Source organism: Delphinus delphis, chromosome 5, assembly GCF_949987515.2.
Source record: "Delphinus delphis chromosome 5, mDelDel1.2, whole genome shotgun sequence".
NCBI lineage: Eukaryota > Metazoa > Chordata > Mammalia > Artiodactyla > Delphinidae > Delphinus > Delphinus delphis.
Window position 1 is genome coordinate 102,183,921 of NC_082687.1, and position 23,795 is coordinate 102,207,715.

Sequence of the window (23,795 nt, forward strand, 5' to 3'; positions counted from 1 at the left end):
GAGGTCCGCATGGAGTGCAATGGGGCCGGAGGAGCTGTCCCCACTCCCTAACTCGTCAGTCCTGAGCCTGCCCCACCCAAGCGCAGCGTGATCCCAACTCCTCCACGGGCACTTTCCCAAAGATACCTGTGCAGGAGGGGAAGGGCTGGAGCAGGTCAGCATGCTCTGATCTGCTGAGCTAAGCCCAGCTCCTGGGGGCTTCCTGAGTTGGGAGCCCACCAGCCCCTCAAGTCAGAAGTTCAGGGGGTGGACAGCGACCTTGGCAAAGCATCGGCAAGGCGGGATCTTCCTGGGCTTCTCTCCTCCTCCCTCCGGAAAGAAACAGCGCGGGGAGAGCCCCCCATCCACATGTCCAAACTCAACAGCTTCTTTAAGTTTATCGGGAGGTCAGTGTGCCTAACTCTGGGCTGCTTTGCTGATTGGTATTTGTTTAGGAGACAAATTTGTTCTGCACGAACAAGTCGGGGGTATTTCGTTCCCTGACTGGCTCAACAGGAGATGGCTGCAGAGTCTGGGTACAGTGGGATTTTGACCTTGGAGGAGCGGTTGGCCTGAATTAGAGAATTCTGCATCTGCCTTGTGATTGCATCTCAGTTGAATTTTACTTCCTGCCTCGACTTTTGGAAGCACTGGGCATCTGAGGCTGGGTTCCTGCTTTAGAGTCCCCGTGCCGACAGGCCTTAGGAATGAGAGTCTGCCTTGATGGAGCCAATGGCTTCAGGGATGCACAGTCTGACGTATCCAGACCTGTGGAGCAGGGTGCCAAAGGAGGCAGAGCAGCTAGCAGAGCCCAAAGACGGCTAGCTAGGTGAACGAGAATAAGTTCCAGAAGTTTCCTCTCAGTATGCACTGGGCTGGCCGCTGGGCCAGTTGTTGAGAACAAGGCATACACGTAGGCTGTCCTCCTGGAGCCAACAGTCAAGCAGGGAGACCCCTGATTGCAGTTACACAAATAATTCAATAGAAATATTGGCCCGGGGCCCTCTCCAACCTCACTCCTCGCTCTCCCAATGCCCCCACTCCGGCCATGCTGAGCAGCTGGCCATGTCTTTGCTTGGGCTGTTCCCACTGTGTGATAAACTCCTACTCATCTTTCAAAATTCACCCCAGGCAGCCCCGATCAGGAAGTGTTCCCTGCCTTCTTGATGCTCCTATACTTTATTGTCCCTTCGCCTGTGTGACCTGCCATGCTCTTATCACACTCTATTGTAATTCATGTGTTTACCCAATGTCTCTCATATTAGTTTAGAGTAAGTTTTATTGCGATATAATTCACATAACATAAACTTCACTATTTGAAAGTGTACCATCAGTAGTTTTTAGTAGATTCACCCTGTTGTATAACCATCACCACTGTCTAATTCAGAACATTTCCATCACTCGCCAAAGATCTTCCATACTTATTAGTAGACCCTCCCAAAGTTGCCCCTCCCTCAGCCTCTAGCAACCACTAACCTGTTTTCTATCTCTGTAGTTTTGCTTATTCTGGACATTTCATAAAAATGGAGTCATACAATATGTCACCTTTTGTGACTGGTTTCCTTCACTCAGCATATGTTTTCAAGGTTCATCCAGGCTGTAGAATCAGAATTGCGTCCCGTTTTTGGCTGAAAAATATTCCATTGTATGGATATATCACATTTTGTTTATCCATTTATCCATTGATGGACATTTGGGTTGTTTCCACTTGTTGGCTTCTATGAGTAATGGTACAATGAACATTCATGTACAAGTTTTTGTGTGGACGTATGTTTTCAGTTCCCTTGGGTATGGGCCTAGGAGCGGAATTGCTGGGTCACATGGTTACTTTTTGAAGGAGTGCCGAATTGTTTGCCAAAGTGGCACCGTTGACATTCCCAGCAGCTGTGTACAGGGTTCTGATTTCTCCACATCCTCACCAACATTTGTTATTATCTGTCCTTTTGGTTATTTATACCCATTCTAGTGGGTATAAGGTGGTATCTCATTGTGGTTTTGATTTGCATTTCCCTAGTGATTAGTGATGTTGAGCACCTTTTCTTGTGCTTATTGGCCATTACTATATTGGCCATTCTCTCTTGAAGAACTGTTTATTCAGATTCTTGGCCCATTTTTAAATTGAGCCTTTTGTTGTTGTTAGTTGTAAGAGTTCTTTATGTATTCCCGACACTAGACCCTTACCAGATGTATGATTTGCAAATATGTTGCCGTTTGCTCTTTTCGCTTTCTTGTTAGTGTCCTTTGATGCACCAAAGTTTTTAAGTTTGGTGAAGTCAGTTTATCTACTTCTTTTCTTTGGCTTTTTGTGCTTTGGGTGTCATATTAGGAAACCGTTGCCTAATCCAAGGTCATGATGATTTACACCTATGTTACCTTCTAAGAATTTTATCTTTAGCTCTTACATTTAGCTCCTTGATTTGATTTATTCTGAGTTAGTTTTGGTATCTGGTGTGAGGTAGGGATCCAACTTTATTCGTTGACCTGTGGATATCCAGTTATTTCAGTACCATTTGTTTAAAAGACTCTTTTCTTTCTCTCATTGAATGGTTTTGGGACCTTTGTTGAAAAATAAATTGATCATAAATGTGACAGTTTATTTCTGGTCTCTCAATTCTATTCCTTTGATCTACCTGTCTATCCTTATGCCAGTATAATAGTGTTTTGATTACTCTAGTTTTATAGTCATTTTTAAAATTAAGAAGTGTGAATCCTCCAACTTCATGCTTTTAAAGTTTGTTCTGGCTCTTCCGGGTCCCTTGCATTTCCATATGAATTTTTGTAATAGCTTGTTCTTTTCTGCAAAAATGGCTGTTGGGCTTTTGATAGCGATGGCATTGAATCTGTAGATTAATTTGGGGAGTATTACCATTTTAAACAATATAAGTTCTTCTAATCCACCAGTACAGGACCTCTTTTTATTTATTTAGGTTTTCTTTCATTTCTTTCAACTATGTTTTGTAGTTTCAGCATACAAGTGTTATACTTCTTTGCTTAAATTTGTTCCTAAGTATTCTATTCTTTTTGGTGGTATTGAAAATGGAATTGTTTCCTTAATTGAATTTTCAGGTAATATTATGAGCCACTGGAGGGCAGAGTCAGTTGGCATAGACAGCCAGCTGTGCACCAAACCTGGTTTCCTTTTCCCCAGGCGCTGGGGTGGGGCCCTGTGCCTGCATCACTGGAATGTGAATGGGAGTGATGTGGCTACCTCCACACCTGGCCTGCAAACCTCCTGGCATGGTCCTCACACCATCTTTTCCCATCTCTCAGCCAGAGGTCGAAGCCCAGGATGACTATGGTAGCCACTGTGGGAAATGGCAGTTTCCCCCTGAATAATCCTGCAGAAAAGAATGGATCCTGCCCCCAGCAGACAGGTACCTCTGCATGGGACTCTTATGGGAGTGAGAAACATTTCATGAAGTCACTGCAATCGGGGAGTATATTTGTTATAGGAGCTAATATTATTCCCACCTATATGGTCACTGTTATTTCTGAAAATGTATCATAGATAATAGGTGCTCCATAAATTTTTTAGAATGAGTCCATTTTAAGCCTCCCTAGCTTGACACTTCCAAGATGTCTTTTTTTTTTTTTAATTTTGGATTTTTTTGTTTGTTTGTTTGTTTTCGGCTGTGCCACACGGCATGCAGGATCTTAGTTCCTGACCAGGGATCAAACCCATGCTCCCCGCAGTGGAAGCTTGGAGTCTTAACCACTGGACTGCCAGGGAAGTCCCCTTCCAAGATGTCTTGGATTTTCATCTTTTCCCTTTGCTCCTAGCAAATATCTGTTGAGTGAATGTATTCATTCCAACTTTGCCTGGAGTACAACAAAATAATATTTGGGGAAAGCATCAAAAAGTAGAAAATTGGAGATAATAACAAGAGCCCTTTCATTTGTAAAAATGTTTTTGGTGGGACTTCCCTGGTGGCGCAGTGGTTAAGAATCCGCCTGCCAATGCAGGGGACACAAGTTCAGGCCCTGGTCTGGGAAGATCCCAGATGCCACGGAGCAACTAAACCCGTGTGCCACAACTACTGAAGCCTGCGTGCCTCGAGCCTGTGCTCTGCAACAAAAGAAGTCACCGCAATGAGAAGCCCATGCACACCAATGAAGACCCAATGCAGCCAAAATAAATAAATAAATAATTTTTAAAAAAACAACAAACCCTTTTTGGTAGAGTTTAAAAATTGCTTTTACCCATGTTTTATCACTTGATCCCTGTCATATCCCTGTGAAATAGGTACACCAGCTACCCCATTTGACTAATGAGGAAACTGAGGTCCAGGAATACAAAGTAATGAACCCAAAGTTCTATCACTAGGAGAGCTGAGACGAGGACTCGAATGCACAGACACAGGCCCTACTTTCATCCTACCAGCTCCCTCTGCCTCTGAGCATCAGGGGTTGCACCAGAAGGGGTGATGACTTGAGGGGGCCCCCAGGTGCCCAGATTGAACGCTGTTTCTGCTGTGTCTGTGAGGCTGTTTCCAGGTGAGATTAACATTTGAATGGGTGGATTCAGTAAAGCAGACCCCCACTCCAGCCACCCCAAAGGGTGGAGGCAGGGGCATCATCCAATCCGCTGAGGGCTTGAACAGAACAAAAGGTGTTGGAAGGAGGAATTTGCCCCTTTATTCGGCCTCACTGAGCTGGGACGTCTCATGTCATCTTCCATCCTTGAGCTGGGATTTACATCATCGTGTCCCTTGTTCTCAAGCCTTCAGACTCAGACTGAATTACACCACTGGCTTTCCTGGGGCGCCAGCTTGCAGATGGGAAACAGTGGGACTTCTCGGCCTCCGAAGCCAATTTCTCATTCTCTCTCTCTCTCTCTCTCTCTCTCTCCCTCTCTCTCTCTCTCCCCCCACCCATAAATAAATAAATAGGAAAATTCATATTTGTTCTATTTCTCTGGAGAACCCTAGTACAGTTGCCTTCCTCTCTGTTATTGTATAGGCTGTTCCCTCAGCCCAGAACATCTTCTTACCCTTAGCTAACTCCTACTCTGTCCACACCATTCTGCACAGCCCTCCCACCTCCAGGCAGCCTTTATGGATGTCCCCTCCCCACCTGGGATGGGGTAGCTGCTTTCTCAGAGACCATATCACCCAAGCTTCCGGCGTCAGAGTTGTGGTTACCGTCTATAAGAGTGTGGGCTCCAGCTCTGACCTCCAGAATTTGAATGGTGACTCCAAGTGACTTCATTGTGTCTTGTTCTCAGCTGCCAAATGGGGATGGTCCTGGCAGGAGCCAGCTTGCGAATCTGTCCTGAGGGTTAAATGAGACGGCACGTGTACAGAATCGGAGCGGTGCCTACTCGAGCAAGAACTGAGCTACTGGCTCTTCTCTATGGCACTATGTTGCCAGCACTGTCCATGCGTCTCCTCCCGACTAGACCCTGGGTGAACTCCTTGAGCGACCTGACGTACGGTAGGTGCCCAGTAAGTATGAGTGGAATTGAATTAATTGCAAAACGGGCAGAGCTCCCTCCTACCTGGTTTACCTCTCAGCATGTTTAGATGAAAGGCAGCTCCGCAGCAGAGAGCTCTGTGCTCTCTGTGACCTTTGAGGGTCAAGTCCCTCAAAAATGGAGGTGATTTTACAATTAGATCATTAGAGAATGTTTATATCAATACACCATTGCTAACAGAACCTTTATTTAAAGGCTTATTGAGTTTATTTAAGCACCAACTTTTTTGTACTGTCTAACACTCATGAAAATGATCTTCCCAAAGGCAGAAATAGAAATTAAGAACCAACATTTTGATTCAGCTTTGGTTAAAATGAAAAAAGCAAAAACAAACAAACAAAAAAACGATGTCCACAATTTAATTGGACAAACCTGGGACAGAAGAATTTGAGTTTTTAAACAAAATTTACTGGAGTACAGTTGATTTACAATGTTGTATTAGTTTCAGGTGTACAATAAAGAATCAGTTATACATACATATATATATACATATATCCACTCTTTTTAAGATTCTTTTCCCATATAGGTCATTATAGAGTATTGAGTAGAGTTCCCTGTGGTATACAGTAGGTCCTTACTAATTATCTTTTTTTTTTTTTTGCGATACGCGGGCCTCTCACTGCTGTGGCCTCTCCCGTTGCGGAGCACAGGCTCCGGACGCGCAGGCTCAGTGGCCATGGCTCACGGGCCCAGCCGCTCCGCGGCATGTGGGATCTTCCCGGACCAGGGCACGATCCCGTGTCCCCTGCATCGGCAGGCAGACTCTCAACCACTGCACCACCAGGGAAGCCCTAATTATCTATTTTATGTACAGTAGTGTGTACATATCAATCCCAATCTCCCAATTTATCCCTCCCCTCCCTTTCCTCCCTGGTAACCATAAGTTTGTTTTCTACATCTGTGACTCTATTTCTGTTTTATAAATAAGTTCATTTGTACCATTTATTTTAGATTCCACATATAAGCTATATCATATATTTGTCTTTCTCTGTCTGACTTACTTCACTCAGTATGACAATTTCTAGGTCCATCCATGTTGCTGCAAAGAAGAATTTGATTTTGATGAGCACTCTGTAATTTCAGAATGTCTTGCTGGTAAGGTGAGGCTGTTTACATTCCAGGACCAAGGGAACCCTGAAAATAAAGGAAGTTTCACCAGACAGGAAGGGAAAAGTCAGTTTAAATTTAATTTTATAGAAGCCCTTTTGTCCATGTTTTTTGAGATGAAGCAAAAACTTCTTGGAAAAACAATAAGTACAACTCCACTCTGGATTTTCATCACTGTTAAATACAGAATTCCTGCTAAACATCTTCAGAATATGTCACCCATCCATCTTGAAGCATGTGCATCATTGCACATTAAATTATTATTTTATTTATATTAAATACTACTTTATGGTAGGATATAGAACTTGTTCACTTACATTGTAAGTAGACTCACCAGCCTCCAATCACTTGCTGCATCTATGGTATAAGTTCTCTGAAAATATGGGATCCCTGCATCTAGTTTTTCTCCTTCTGTGCTGCAGATAACATAACATAATGCCCTTAGCATATTCAAAAGTCCAAACACAATGGCCACTGAGGTTCTTAGACATGGGATTTCAGGGCACTTCGGAGGAGTTATTTTCCTGCTGTAAGAGATGTGAATTAAGCAGCTCAGTTGGACATGAGCCATCAGATGAACCTAGGACCAAGCTCACAGGCCAGAGGTAGTCAGGAGGTCCAACACACTTGCAACACAGAGAGGAGGAATTTCCGGTTTTCTTTCAGACACAGGCTAGTTTTGATTCTGTCTCACTCACCCAGGAAGGCAACTCAGAACCTGCCAGGTGACAAGTGTTGTTCTCCAGTGGCCCATTCATTCTTTATTTTATTCATTTATTCATCCAAAAAATATTTACTGCATGTCTACCCCACATGTCAGGCATTATGATGGAAATAGCGGGGAATATAACAGACCAAAAATCTCTATTCCGAAGGCGCTTGTATCAAAATGGAGGAAAAGGAAACAAACAGTAAACCCAAGCCAACATATAATGTACAAGGTGGTGATAAGTGCTACAGAGATAAATAAAGCAGGTGAGGGGTAGAGAGCCCCTTTCCCCACGTGAGGACCAGGGAGAGGACGGCCGTCTATGAGCCAGGAAGCAGGCCTCACCAGACACTGAATCTGCCAGTGCCTTGATCTTGGACTTCCCAGCCTCCAGAACCATGAGAAATAAATATTTGTTGTTTATAAGTCACCAGTCTATGGTATTCTGTTATAGCAACCCAAACAGACTAAGATGATTATATATAGAACTTGAAAATTTACAAAGCTGTTTTTTATAATAGCGGTCATAATAGTAGCAGTTTGCTCTGTGCCCACTGTGTGGGAGGTTTGTGTTCATTCAATTCTTCCAGCAAATAATCTTTTTGTTCATTCATCCATTTTGTATTGGTAATTATTGTTTTACAAATGAGGAAACTGAGGCCCAGTGAGTTGAAATGATTTCTCAGGTAGACAAAGGAAGAACTGACCCCAGATTCATCAGACTCCAGAACCCAAGATTTCTCGCGATTTTTTTTCTCTCATGGTTTGTCACTTGTAACTTACTTTTCCTGTAGAGATTGTAACTTACTTTTCCTGTAGAGACAGTGGGTCCCGCTAATTCCCTGGCATTGTAACACATGTAGCTGTGACTCTGGCTTCTGGCGTCCCCGGTGTCCCCTGCCTGAACCTTGGCTTTGCTTGTCAGCCTCCCCCGTTGGACTAGGTTGTGCTTGGGGACCAGGTGAGATGTCACTGGTCTCTGAGTCCCATCAAATCAATGAGATAAAACTGAGAGAGGTCACTTGTCACAAGAGCACTGGGCTGGGAGAACCCCACCAGCACATGAGGCACCTTTGTAATCAGTATTCGTGGGTTTACTCATCTGCAGAGCAGACACGTTAGTTGGGAGAGGGTGGGCAGTGCCAGGTGCCAAGGTAACCAGGAATCTCAGGGGCTTGACACAGTGAAGGTATGTTGTAGTTGGGTCACACTCCAGTGCTCTCCTGCACGTGGTGATTGGCGGATCCAGGCTTCTTCCGTCTCAGCATGTCATTATCTTAAACACGTGGCTGCCAAGGCCACCTTGGAAGGAAAAGGGAAAGGGTGCATTTAGGACCAGAGTTGAGAGCGGCTTCCATCCTCCCTGCCCATATTCCATTGGGCATAACTCAGTCCTATGGTCTTTAGCTGAACTGCAGGGAAGGCTGGGAAATGTAGACCAGGATGTGTCTGGGAAAAGGAAATGAGGTGGTGGACCCACAGCCTTGTTTATGCCACGGCCACCAGATTTTCCCAAATCCTATATCTGGACCAGAGTCCGACAAACGTAGGTATCTTTTGGCAAGAACAGGGCAGGATTTTGCAGTTGGTATTTTAGGACAAATCATTGCTGGAAGCACTGGGGCAATTCTCTTTCACCTTTTGAGACTTAATTTTCCCATCAATAAAATAGGTGGTTGTTCTCAATCTGTGGGCTGTGGATCCCAGGAAGGGGAGACTGAGTAGTTACTCTGAGTCTTGGAATCTTCAAGCAAACCTAGCATGGTGGCAGATGGAATGACTTTTGATGCTACTGGGACTAAGAAGAAACATTTATTTGAAAACCTCACTGTTTCTGTCACGGATATTCTCAATTAACATAAACATGGAAATATAATTTCTATCAGGGGAGGATTTATGAAATACTTTCTCATGTAAGAGGTTTTATAATGAAAAATATCTGGAGCCACAGAATAGCTTATTTCTGTCAACGAATTTGATTGAGAACCTTCCCTATGCCAAGCACTGCACTTGGTTAATGAACTAGAAAATAGAACCCCGTCCTGAAGGAACTCGAAGTTCAGGGACATGTGTGTATATTGGTGGGAAGGCCAATTATAAAATAATTGGATAAGTATTCTGATTGAAGGAAACCCCTCATCCCTGGGAACACAAGAGGAAGGGCACCTATTCCATGCTGGGGCTATCAGAGAAGACTTCCTGGAGGAGGTGGCATTTCAATTGAGACTTGACAGTTACTAGGAGTTAGCCCAGCTAAGAGATGAAGGAAGTGCATTCCAGGTGGAGAGAACTGGTAAAGAATTAGAGGCAAGAATGATTAAGGAACACAGGCAACCAAGGAAAAAATAGATACATTGAACTACATCAAAATGAAGACCTTTTGTGTGTCAAAGGACACTATCACCAGAGTGAAAAGGCAACCTATGAATGCAAGAAAGTATTTGCAAGTCATATATCTGGTAATGGGTTAATATCCAGAATATATAAAGAACTATGACTCAACAACAAAAAAACCCAAACAACCCAATAAAAAATGGGCAAAGGACATGAGTAGACATTTCTCCAGAAAGGATACAAATTGTCAATAAGCACAGGAAAAGATGTTCAATATCACTACTGGTCAGAGGAATGCAAATCAAAACCAAAATGAGATACCGCTTCACACCCATTATCAAACAAACTGGAAATAACAAGTGGTGGGGAGGATGTGGAGGAATTGGAACCCTCGTGCGCTATTGGCGGGGATGTAAAATGGTTCAGCTGCTATGGAAAACAGTCTGGCAGTTCCTCAAAAAGCTAAAAACAGAATTACTATATGATCCAGCAATTCTACTTCTGGGTATATACCCCCTAAGAATTGAAAGCAGGGACTCAAACAGATATTTGCACACCCAGCTCACAGCAGCATTGTTCACAATTAGCAAAAGGTGGAAGCAACACACATATCCAATTATAGACAAACAGATAAACAAAATGTGGTCTATGCACACAATGGAATACGATTCAGCCTTTAAAAGGAGCGAAACTCTGATACAGGCTACAATACGGATGGACCTTGAGGACATTATGCAGAGTGAAATAAACCAGTCCAAAAAAAGACAAATAGTGTTTGATTCCACTGTTATACGATGTGCCTAGAGTAGTCAAATTCACAGAGACAGAAAGTAGAATGGTGGGTGCCAGGGACTGGGGAGGGGAGAATGGGGTGTTAAGTGTTTAAGGGGGCTATCAGAGAAGACTTCCTGGAGGAGGTGGCATTTCAATTGAGACTTGACAGTTACTAGGAGTTAACCCAGCTATGAGGTGAAAGAAGAGCATTCCAGGTGGAGGGAACAGGTAAAAACTTAATTCTGGAGATGGATGTTGGTGACGGCTGTACAACAATGTGAATGTGCTTAACGCTACTTAATTATGTTAAAATGATAAATTTTATGTTATGTATATTTTACCACAATAAAAAACAGTAGCCGGGAGGAGTGATTAAGGGCCTTCTGGGTGGTGTCTGAGGAGCTTTGGGACTCTGTCTCCCATTTTGCCCCTGCTGAGAGCTCACCCCAGGCCTTGCTGGCCTGGCCTGTTGTCTCAAAGGCATTTCTGAAATACCTGACTGGGGGGCACCGGTTCCTGCCCAGTGATTGGGGAGGGGGAGGGAGAGGGATGGGAGGATGGGGGGGGGGGATCCTCCCGGGAAGCTGGCCCAGAGCGTTGACCTCTCTGGCTGGCTTCCTTCTGTCCGGTGCCAGGAGTCATCTGGAATCTCTAAAAAGTTCATTTAGCACAAAGGCAGAGGCTGTGGCATTCAGGGTCTGCCCCTTATTGGGAGACCAAACTGCCCTTTAAAAGAGGAATTAATTCAAAATAAGTCCTTAGGATCACAAATCATTAACAGACATGTTCCAAAAGTGTCCAAATAATTGCAACTTCAGGGGGTTCTGAAACCCTCTGCATCGTAAATGGGAGAATTGTTCAGGATGAAAGGAGGGGAAAAGCTACGATGAAGATTCCAACTTCAAATGTGAACTGGTTCTTTTTTCTTTTCTTTTCTATTTTTCAGCTAGAAGAGGTGTCTATTGAAGGAATTAATTTTTGTTTCAGTTTTCTTTTTGGATCTTCTGGCTTCAGAGGGGCTGGCAAGAAGTAAAAACCCAATGGGAGCTGCTGCCCTTGTGATGTTTTAGCTGTTGCAGACAGAAGGGTACCAGGAATCTATGGAGGTGGAGGTAGCAGGTTTCGATTGGAATTCAAATTCGGATCAGAGAATCATGTCATGCGTGTCAGGATGCCATGGTCAGCACTTGACAGCTTAGGATAAGTGACAGCTTATTGCCTCCAAATAAACTGTCTTTAATGTCCTCATTTCCTGGCAAGAAAGAAGGGTGGCGACTGAAGGTACATGGGGTCCCCCTTGAGCTAGAATGGCCTGGATTGCAATCCTGGAGGCCCCCCAGGAGGAGGAGCTCATTTGATTCCCAAACTCGTAGGGGTGCAGCAAGAGTTCTTGGCCCACGCCTGCCTCGGATTAAGGAGCCGGGTTCTCTGGGAGGTTTGGTTATTCCTCCCCACCCCCACCAAGCCCTTCCTCTTCAGAGCTTCCATTCACCTTTAGCCAGTTTCTTTAAGAGGCACAGATGAGGTTTCAACTTCAGAAGGGGTGGCAGAGCGGGGGAGCCTTTATGAAACTGTGAACCCTGGGGGCTGCGCGAACCAGCACCCCTCCCTGTCCTGCCCTGCTCCACCCCCTTCTGAGGACCGCTGGGTGCCACGCAGCAATTTCCGCCCCTGATCTGGCAGTGACAGTTCGCGGGCCTTTCCCCCTCTCTGTTCCTCTTGGTGCCGGGCCTTCTCAACTTTAAGGCCGATAGGGTCTTGTCATAAAGTCTGGCTGGAATAGGCTGAAGGGAGACAGAAACTGATAAACTTCCTTTTGATCTCTGATCTGCAAAGCCACTCCGAAAAAATAAATCACAGCCGTGTGCCCACTGGGGTGGGTCAGAGCCAGTGGAAGCCAAGAAATATTCCCTCTGGAGCTCAGGGTCTGCTGATCCGCCCCTCCACCCCCCACCCCCCTGCACGTTACATTTCAGAAGGAGGGGGGCAGCAGGGAGGGGCACCCCACACTCAGAACAAGGCAGGGAACCTAATTAGGTGAAAATCATTTAAATGGTTTTCAAGGCATCGCTTGATTTAAAGCATTTATCACCACCTAACGCATAATTAACAGCAGGACAAACGATTGAACAAAAGCTCTCTTCTATTCAGAGGGATTATGTTAATTTTCATTAATCTTATATATTACCATCTCTCTCTAAATGAATGTTATCTTAAAGGCCCAAATGCCTCCTTTGATCTTGGGGAAAAGAAGAGAGAGAGAGGAGATTGTAACCTGTGTTTTTTGGAAATGACATTTTAACAGCAGGCTCCTAGTACAGTATCAGAAGTTTTCTGTATTCAAGAGTTAATCCACTCACAGAAAAGAAGGAAATTCTGTTGGGAGGAATGAGAAACTGTGCTTTGCCTGTAAACTGGAGACGATCTGCTGGCTCAGTTATTTAAAGTTCGAACAGAACATACTTGGATTCTGTGGTAACGTTCCATGATTCCCTTATTCGACCTTCCCTCGGTATCCAACGGGGAGTGGTTCCAGAACCCCCCCAGATATCAAAATCTGCGGATGTTCAAGTCCCTTGAATAAAATGGTGTAGTACAGTAGGCCCTTGGTATCCACGGGTTCCGGATCCACAGGTACGGAGGACCGCCTGTACAATTTTGTGATTTGACATGTTTGCTCATCTTACCTTTCCAAGCCCACAGGGTTCCTCATGATAATTTTAGTTTAAAGAAATCAGTTAAGACCATGCCACTAACTAGTAATAGCAACTGGCTTAACATTAATAATAACTACACACATACTGCTCTTAGTTTGTTAATGGCTTTACAATGGACATCATCAAATCTTTACTGCAGCTCGACTGCCATTCCCATTTTGCAGATGCGGCAGTGGAGGCATGAGGAAATTTAGGCCGCTTGTTTCAGTCAGATGCCAGTAGTGGGGATACTTGCCCAGGCTGGCAGCCTCCAGAGCCTGTGTGGTCAAGCATGGAAAGAGGTCTGGTTTATCTATGGCCAATGCATGTTGGCCTGTCTAGTAGAATATTACTGCAGTCCATCTGCTTGAGCTCCCACTTCAGCTGTGCCTCCAGCTTGCTGTGTGATTTTGATCAAGTATCTTTTCTTCCGGGGCCTCAGTTTCTTCATCAGTAACTTCTGGAAGCTGTACTAACAGCTTGCATTTATGGGATTCTTTGTTGTGTGCTGGGAGCTGTTATTTTCTCATTTTACAGATGAAGAAACAAGAGACTAAAGAGGCACTGCCCAGGGTCACACAGCTGTAATTGCAGAGCAGGGATCTGAACCCAGGTGGGCAGGTCACTGAGCCCCTCTTAATCTATATGCTATGTTGATGCATAAAATCAAACTAGGGTACCTTTCTAGTTTTAAAATGATAGCATCCCAACACAAAGGGCTTTCGTGGTGTTATCTTGACTGTGGCGGATACACAAATCTGCACTGGTGATGAAATTGTTCACAAATTCACACACACACACGCAAATGAGAGCAAATAAAACTGCAACATCTGAATAAGCTTGGTGGATTTGTATCAGTCAGTATCCTGGCCGTGAATATGAAAAACATTTTGTAAAATGTTATACACAATTGTTTTGTAAAATGTTACCATGGGGAAGTGTACAAGGGGTCTCTCTGTGTAATTTCTTACAACTGCACATGAATCAGGAATTCCCTGGTGGTCCAGTGGTTAAGACTCTGTACTTTCATTGCCAAGGGCCCAGGTTCAATCCCTGTTGGGGAACTAAGATCCTACAAGCTGCGCGGTGCGGCGAAAAAGAAAAAAAGAAAAAGAAACTGCACGTGAAGCTACAGTGATCTTAATAAAAAATTGTGTTAAAAAATAGAAACGAACTAAAATTGTAAGATTCTACCCACAATCACGTTGAGGAGCTCCATTTTGTGTATGCAAAGTGTTGGGATTAAATAAATTATAAGTTCTTGCCTAAAGGAATGTAATGAATTAATAATAATGATAATAATAATAAACTACCATTAATGAACTGCCTATGCATTAGGTGCAATGCTCAAGCACTGTATTAACTTTTGTAGCAATGTTATTATCACAAGATTATTTACAAGCTGAACCTGAGAGAGGTTAATGAATTTGCCCAAAGTCACCCAGCACATAAACAGCATGTTTTGAGCCAAGCCGGACCCTGGATCCCACCTGGTCATATTCTCTTCAGACAAAGCTAGGGCTCCCTGAACACCTACTATGCCAGTTCTTCCTGTTAAAATAATCTGGCACAGCGCTGCCCTGGTGGCGCAGTGGTTGAGAGTCCGCCTGCCGATTCAGGGGACACGGGTTCGTGCCCCGGTCCGGGAAGATCCCACACGCCGCGGAGCGGCTGCTCCCGTGAGCCATGGCCGCTGAGCCTGCGCGTCCGGAGCCTGTTGCTCTGCAACGGGAGAGGCCACAGCAGTGAGAGGCCCGCGTACCGCAAAAAAAAAAAAAAAAAAAAAAAAAAAAACCATCTGGCACAGTCTGGTGAGGCAACATCATCCCACTTTGTAGATGAGGACACTGAGGCTTAGAGTAAGAAGAGGCTTGAATCCAGCTTCCTCTTTCTCCTACAAGGAGGAGAGAAGGAGCAGAATGCGGGGTCTCCCATCCCGCGGGGTGTTATGGGACTCAGGGCACACCTCCAAGAAGAGGGCGCCTGGTCAGCCCCGGGGTGAAAGGCAGGGCCTAGATAAGCCCAAATGGGTTTCAAGAGCTAAGAGCAGGGTGTGAGTGGAGCCCGGGCTGTTTATTCAGCTTTAGGGGGAGAGATTTCATCCAGGGCTCTGGTTGGTGATAAAGCCATTCTGTTTTCAAACCAAACACGTCCTTTCCTTGGAGGACTGGGCAGTTTGGGAAGAAAGATATTGGATGTCTCTCCTATGGATCTTTCCAGCCATATCACCAACCAAATATCTCACTGGGGGAAAGTCAAGGGGATCCCAAAAGGGCTCAAGCCACCGAGGGTAACTTCAAAGGATACCAGAAAGCTGAAGTTTAAAAGGCCTATGATGAGTCCATTAGAAAAGATGGTCTGGACACATCTTTGGCCTGGCCTCCGTGGTCCCTGACCCTGAGTGAATGCCCTGCGGGGCTGTGGAAGTATTTGTGGAGAAGGCTGGCTCTAATTCAGCCCTGAACAGAAAACGTGCATCTCACCATGGAGGGAGCCAGCACCAGGCCCTAGGAATTTTCAGTATGTTTCGTATGTGTTTAAGATTTACCACAGTCCTGGGAGGGAAGAATTCTGATACCCATGTTATAAATTCAGAACATAAGGCACAGAGAAGGGTCTTATTCAAGGTCACAAGGCTGGTAAGTGGTAGATTTCAGATTGTCCATTTCCAAAGCTGGTTCCATCACACGGAGTGGTATTGGCCTGGGTAGTTATAGATGGTGACAGTGATGACAATGACCCCTTCTTCTTCTCCTCCTCCTCCTCTACTATTATTATTATATTGTGGCAGACAGTACTTTCTAAAGATGGCTGCCACAATGTCTCCCATTCCACATGTCCTTCTGATAATGTGACATTGACACTGCTCCCACTGAATGGTGGGGTCCATGTTCTCTCCCTTTGAACCTGGGCAGACTTCTGATTATGGCGGAAGTGACACTATGTGACTACCAAAGCTAGTTCATTAGATCATAAAAATGCCACGTGTGCCTGCCTCGCTCTCTTGGGTCACTGTCTCTTGGAACCCAGCCGCCATGCTGTCAGGAAGCCCAACCTAGCCCACAGAGAGAGGCCACATGTGTCCCAACCAACAGCCCAGCTGACAGGTGGCATGAACCGCCAAACGTGGGAGTGAAGATGCCTAAAGATGATTCCAGCCTTCAAGCCGCCAACCATTTGAGTCTCCTGGCTGAGGGCCAGAGTTTGGGGAACAGAAACAAAGCCTGCCCAAGTTCCTGACCCACAGAACCATGAGTATGACAAAATGGTTGTTTGATGCTGCTACGGTTTAGGGTTTGTTTATAACTCAGCAGCAGTAGTAGAGCAAATGCAACCACCATGATGATAGGAGCTGACACTTACTGAACACTCGCTGCCTGCTCTGTATTCTGTAAGAGCTTATAGAGTCAGAGGTGGAAGGGGCTTTATGTCTGGACCCGTGATTCTCAACCCTGGGGGGATGAAAAATTTAGGTTTCCAGGCTCCATCCCAAACCTGCTGAGTCAGCTTCATGCCCAGCATCCCAGTGGCCACAAGTTCAATGGCTAAGGCAGGGTCAGAACGAGCCCAGGAGAAGGGATAGGCCAACCGGGGTCAATTGAATGCAGCAAATATTACTGATAACCCTTACCATGTGCCAGGTGCCTGGGCTCGACCACCCTCACAGTTTGTAGAAGATGGAATACATGGGTGTAGATGACATAATGCGAAAGGGTGTGGCAGCCAATGGTTATTTATTGGGCTCTTCCACGGCACTTTCCTGGGTGCTTTATACACATAAGACTATGTTATGACCCCACAACTGATTCTTCTTCTTTTTTTTTTTTTTTAAGACACAGAGACTGAGAAAGTTTAAGTAACTTTCCTAAATTGTCTAGCTAGAAAGCAGCTGGCCAGGATCTAAATAAACCCAGGTTTGTTGGATTCCAAAGCCTCTGTCTTTCCTTAGCCCCTGCTGCCTCCTGGAGTAGGAGCCCAGTGTTATGGGAGATGCATTGCGAGCTCAGAGGAAGGGGCTCTTATTGCTAGTTGTGGGATGCTGGGCTCTCTCTCAGTACCCATTCTCCCTTCTTTCTTAGTAATGGGCACATTACTACATTCCCCAGCCTCTTTTGCACCTGGGTGACCAAGTTCTGGCTAATAAGGTGCAAACGGAAGTCCTGTGTGGTATTTCTGGAAAGCCTCCTGAAAGAGAGAGCATACATTCTTCTTCCCATCTCCTTTAAAACTCTTCTCTCAGGAATGTGGATGCAATGTCTGGAGCTCTAGCAACCATATTAGACCATGAGGATGAGTATTCATCCCAGGAATGGCAGAGGAGTGCCAGAAGAAGTCTGGATGCCAGATGATTGAAGAACTACCATACTAGTCCCTGGATCATCTACCTCAGGTCATTCTCATGCAAGAGAGAATGAGCTTTTACCTTGTTTAGGTCACTGTTATATTGAGTCTTGTTTCTTCCCAGCTGAATCTGATCCTGAGTGATACAATGGGCAGCACAAAATATTTTGAGGAAGAAAATGAACTGGGCTGGGTTTTGAAAGATGGGTAGGACCAAGATGTGGGGATGGGGAAGAAGTTCCTTAAGGGTGCTGGGAACAGCAAGAGTGAGGAGTGTCCTTGGGGCGGTGTGTGGAGTATGACAGGGGGTTTTAGGAGCTAACAGGGCTGGAGCAACATTTTGGAGACAGTGCCAGGGGGAGAAGATACAATTTCAGTTGTTAAGCACTGGAGCACCACTGAAGGTGTCTGAGTAGAAGAGTGAGGTGTTTGGAACTGTATCTTACTTCATGGAGATCTGTAGGAAGACGTGGAGAGAGGTGAGCCTGCACCAGAAATGGGGCATGGGAATTGGTTGGAAAGGAGTTATGGAGACAGCTTTTGCAACGGTCCACGGAAGAGCTAGTTGATTAAACAATGGTGGGATAATACTACAGATAGCTTGACATCCATTAGAATAACAATGTACAAGAAAGTGAGATAACATAAAGTTGCTTATGATAGGTTGTTATATGACAAAAATAGGTCCCCCAAACTGTGTAAGAATCTGATCAGTTCCTGAAAATTAAAAAAAATTAACTCTATAAATTTTTTTTTTTTTTTTTTTTTTTTTGCGGTACGTGGGCCTCTCACCGCCGTGGCCTCTCCCGTTGCGGAGCACAGGCTCTGGACGCACAGGCTCAGCGGTCATGGCTCACGGGCCCAGCCGCTCCGCGGCATGTGGGATTCAGGCGGACTCTCAACCACTGCGCCACCAGGGAAGCCCTATGCATTTCTTTTTAAATAAGCCAATGACGGCCTGCCGATGCAGGGGACACGGGTTCGTGCCCCAGTCCGGGAGAATCCCACATGCCGCGGAGCGGCTGGGCCCGTGAGCCATGACCGCTGAGCCTGTGCGTCCAGAGCCTGTGCCCCGCAACGGGAGAGGCCACGGCGGTGAGAGGCCCGCGTACCGCAAAAAAAAAAAAGTAAAAAGCCAACGACGTTATTCTCCAAATGTTAACGATAGTTCCTGCTAGGTGGGGGAATCTGGGGGTGATTTTTGTTTCTTCTTTTTGCTCACTGTTTTCTAGATTGTTAGTGATAATAATAATAGCTGCGATCTCCTGCAGGCTCACAGAGGTCTGGGCCCAGCTTAATCCTCACATTTCTTCATGCATTAGCTCTTTCAATCCTTACAATACCCTGTGAGGGAGAGACTTCAGCTTTCTTTTTATTATATTTGAGGAAACTGAGGGGTAGAGAGTAGGGGCCTTGGTCAAGGGGAGGGAACAAGAGGAGAGAGGGGTGCTGAGGCGGAGAGGGAGCGGAAGGAAGTCCCAGCTGGAGGGAGTTCCCAGGGAGGGAGAAGAGATGGGACAAAGGGGGCAGAGGATGCATGGCCCTTTTTCAGTAATCCCAGCAGACATCTGTATGGGCCTTGATAGTTTCTAAGGCACACTGTGTGCATCTTTCCTTAACAATGCGCTTGTTAGGAACGATTGTTATGCTCTTATGGAAGAGGAAACAGTTCTCAGAGAGCTTAGCAAAGTGCTCAAGCTAACAAGGTGTGTGAGTCAGGATCTGAACCCAGAGCTCTCCGCCTGATGTAAAATTTCTTTCTTATTTCTCTACCACGCTCTGCCCCAAAAGGTGCTAGTTGCAGTCTATAGTGGAAATCTGTCTGTTTGGCCTTCCTGGCTCCCTTCAGCCATGAGACTGTGTACCTGCAGCTGGAACCGTTGAAGAAGAGACCTTTGATGGCCTGCCTTTTGGCCAGAGTCTTGGTCTTGACCTGTCTGCGTTTCTTGGCCCAACTGGACCCTGATTTCACCTGCTTCTGTTCGTGGTCCAGCTTCATTCCTCCATCCCGATCACTCACCCTGCTTCCTTGGCCACCTTCTTGACCAAAGTCGAAGCTGCCTTTGGCCTCCTGGGATAAGGGCTCTACTCCACTCCACCCTCTCCCCGCAGGTAACCCTGCCCCAGCTGGGCCTCTCCAGCCTGGGATCTGGCCCTCCCCATCCTCTACCCTCCCCTCCTTTGCCAGCCACCTCCTGCACCTGCCAAGGCCACCCCTCCAGGGGAAAAGCCCCTGAGAACACTCTGTCCCTCGTGTCAGACACTTCCCTAATTCCCCTGATCTTTCTCTGTTTCAGTTTATCGCAAATGATTTTCCAAGCCAGTGGATTTAATTACATTACACTTAGGGAAATTGGTGCCGTTTCTTAATTACTTTTATAGTTGAAAAGCAATTACTTAGCAATCACATGAAGGTCTTCTTGTGTTTCCTGGGGCTCTGCAGCCTTAAAAAATGTCTGCAGGGAAGCAGACAGACTTTAAGAGATTGGGTGTGCTCTTTTTGGGAACTGGGGTAATTGGTTCTGGGGAGAAGGGTAAGTTTATTTCTTTTTAATTTTTTAATTTAATTTTTATTTTACATTGGAGTATAGTTGATTTACAGTGTTGTGTGAGAAGGGTAAGTTGTGTGGTATAGGATTGGATGAAACAAAGTTTTCTTTGTGTTGTTTTGTTTATTTTGTTTTAATCATGATCCACCTAGTTGTTTAAGCCAAAACCTCACAGTCATCCTTAACTGTGCTCTCTTCCTCCATTCTCTGTACCTGGTCATGCATGACATCCTTTGGATTCCATCTCCTGATAACCTCTTAAACCTGCTGAGTCTCAGCTTTCCCCTGTCTGGTCCAGGCCACCATCATCACTCACTGAGTGATAGCAGTAGCCTCTTAACCGGTCTCCCTGTGTCCACCCTGGACCCCATGGTGGGTTGAACGCTGGCCCTCAAAAGATATGTTTACCCAGAACCTGTGAATGTGACCTTACTTGCAAAGAAGGGCAGCAAGTGAAGGATCTTGAAATGAAATCATCCTGGATGACCCAGATGGGCTCCAAAGCCAATGACAAGTATCCGTAGAAAAGAAGGGAAGGGAGAAGATGCACAGAAAGGCCATGTGAAGATGGTGGCTGGGATTGGAGTGATGCGTCTGTAAGCTGAGGGGTGCCAAGGGTTGCAGGAAACCACCAGAAGCCAGGAGAGAGGCCTGGAATGGATCCTCCCTGGAGCCTCCAGAGGGAACCAACCTTGCCGACATCTTGATTTTGGACTCCTGGCCTTCAGAGCTGGAGAGGATGAATATCTGCTGTTTAAAGCCACCCAGTTTGGGATAATTTGTCATGGCAGCCCGAGGAGACTAATACATTCCCCTTCAGCCAATGTTCAGCACTTGTCACTTTTGTGCTCGAAACCCAATGGCTCACATCTCATGTGGATAAAATCCAGGATCCCGACCATGACCTCAGGGTGATGGGTTTAGACCCCAGCCCCCTCTCTTTTCCAGCTCTGCTCTGGCTGCTTTGGCTTCTTTGCTCTTCATCAAACACACCAAACCCATTCTTGCCTCAGGGCCTTTGCACATGCTCATCTATCTGCCTGGAATGATCATTCCAAGAGACCCACGTTGCTCTCCGCCATGGTGGCCTCTGCTCCAGGTCACGGCTACAGAGGAGCTTTCCCTGGCCATCAGACATAGACATAGCCCCACTCATCCCTCCTGACTCTGCTCCATTTCCCATTAGAGCCCGTCTCCCTTGCACCATGTTTTCCTTGCTCCTCTGTGCACTGTTCATCCCCCTCCACTAGAATGACAGCCTCCCGAGGGCAGGGCAATATTGCATCCCCAGCACCTACAACAGCACCTAGAACAGATGCTAAAAAAATATTTGCTGAATGAAAAACATTTGTCATTGGGTGAGGAGCCCATGAAGGCTCCTGGCTCTGTACCCTCTGAGTGGGTGATGCATCCTTTAATGAGCAGACTTGTGTGACCTCCAGAAGCTGCATCCCCTTCTCTATATGCCTTGCACAGAATAGGGGAGCATGTGATGGGCTGAGCTGGATGGAATGGGCTAGATGTGGATTAGAGGAGCACACACCAACCCAGGACTGCCCCCAGACCTGGGTTTGAATCCTGACAACTCCACTTACCTGCTATGTAACTTGGGTAAATTATTTTCTTTCTCTGAATCTTTGCCCTCATTACCCTGTGGGAGAGGATGTGGCCAGTTCCTCCCTGCTCCGCATCTAGCTTAGTTACTTCTTAAATACTGAAGAAGGGAAGAGGAAATGAATGATATAAAAGGGTGTTAGAGGAAAACAGTGCATCCATGACATCATTACCCTGTAATTTCCATTTCCTCTTCCTCCTCTTCTCCTGGTCCATACTTAGGTTTCAAGCACTTGTAAGCATGTTATATGTGCAGGTTTTATTTTATTTTTAGAAAACTAATTACAATAAACACTGAAAGGTGCACATGTGTGTAGTGTGCTGCATTTTCACTAACTGAGCACACCTAACACCCAGAACCCCCTTGAACTTCCTTGCACTGACTGCCTCTCTGTTTCAGCTGCTGGCACCCTGATCTTGGACTGTGAAAGATACCTGTTGCTTATCTGTCACCCAGTCAATGGTAATTTATTATAGCATCCCCAACGGACTAAGACAGTGGTGGGGTAAATTCTCAGATATAGAATCGCCGGTCAAAGGCTCTATGAATTTGCCCCTTTGATAACTATTTGTAAAGGGCCACCATAGGGTTGGACCCAACGGACTCAGATATGGCGGATAAATGGGGGCGCAGGGTGGCAGGACCAGAGATGGCAGGAGACCACTGCAGGTTCCAGCTAAGGGATGGAGGTGGCTGACCTGAGGCCACAGTAGTGAGGGGAGGCAGGGGCAGAATCAAAAGACATTTTTGAGGTAAAAATCAAAGGACAAGGAAGTGGTGATGGGTTAGAGAAATGTTTGGGAAGAGAGGAGAGTGAGAGTGCCTCAGAATGATTCCAGGGGCAGGCAGAGTAGGTCCACTGTCCCCTAATATCCATTCTGTCCTTTTTCTACAGTAATTGAGTTCTTAGCTGGGCATGGGACTGCCCAGCCAGTGCCTACTTGCCCAGACTCCCTTGCAGCCAGGTGTGGCCATGTGATCAAGCTCTGGCCAGTGGGATGCAAGCAGAAGTGAGGCACATCCGTAAATGCAGGAGCCTACCTTCCTCGGTCCCCTTTCATTTCACTGGCTGGAGTGCGGATGCGAGGGCAGGAACTTGAGGTGTCATTTTGGTCATGAGGTAGAAGTTTCCTGTTAAGGCAAAGGGAGAAGATAGAGGGAGTTTGGATCCCTGATAAGAAAGAAATGGGTCTCTATCTTGTTAAACTGCTGTTTTTCTGGGTCTCTGTTAGAGCCGCCAAACCTGAATGGCTGGTTACACTGATTCGTATCTTTCACTAAAACAGGGCTGCAGGGAGGCAGCTGCAGCTCATCTTTCCGGATATTGAGAGCCCCCTCTGTGCCAGGTGCTGGGTGCTGGGGTACAGTGTGGCCGGGGCAGAGACAGTTACCTCACCAGGGACCCCCAAACACATGGGGCCTGCGGGCGGGGCCGAGCTGGATGGGACTGAAGGCTTCCCTGAGGACACGTGGCATTTAGACTGATGGCTGCGGGAGGAGTGGCTGTTAGGCTAAGGTACGTGGGGAACGGAGTCTCTGGCTGAGGGGACGACGGAAAGCAGCATATTCGAGCCTCAGCAAGAAGTGCGGTGTAAAGATGAGACTTTTATACAAGAGAACACGGCCCGTCCCAACTCTCCTTCTGGTGGGTTGTGGCCACTGGAGAAATGAACATGGCCCGTCCCAACTCTCCTTCTGGTGGGTTGTGGCCACTGCAGAAATATTAAGTTATTGGCTGTTGAACTTTTAGAAAGAGTCTTCCTTGATTCAGGGCTCAAAGATATTTTTCCATCAATGAAACACCGACCTGCCTCTGGAACTTTCTTCCCAGAATCATTGTGAGGATGTTCTCTGGGGGGTTCCCTCTGGGTCCTTCCAAGCTAATGGCCTTCAGGGAATTCATTGGATCTCCGTCCTTGCCAGCAACACTCTTCCCTCAGGAGAAAGCAAACGGGCAAAGACACAGGCTGATAAGGTGGGTTAGGAAACCCATTGAGGGAGGAAATGTTCTCCAGCCAGACAAAATACAATTCTCTTACACAAGCACACCAAAAGCAAGGGTTCGGACAGCGTGTTTCAGGTCTGACTTAAATGGGCCAATTTAGGGAATTCAGAGGGTTTTTCTCTTTATTTCTCTTTGCCCTTCTAGGGGACAGCAGGTCCTGCTGGGGTGTCCCTTCCTATTTCTGTTCCTATGGGGGGGGCATGACCCTTGAGG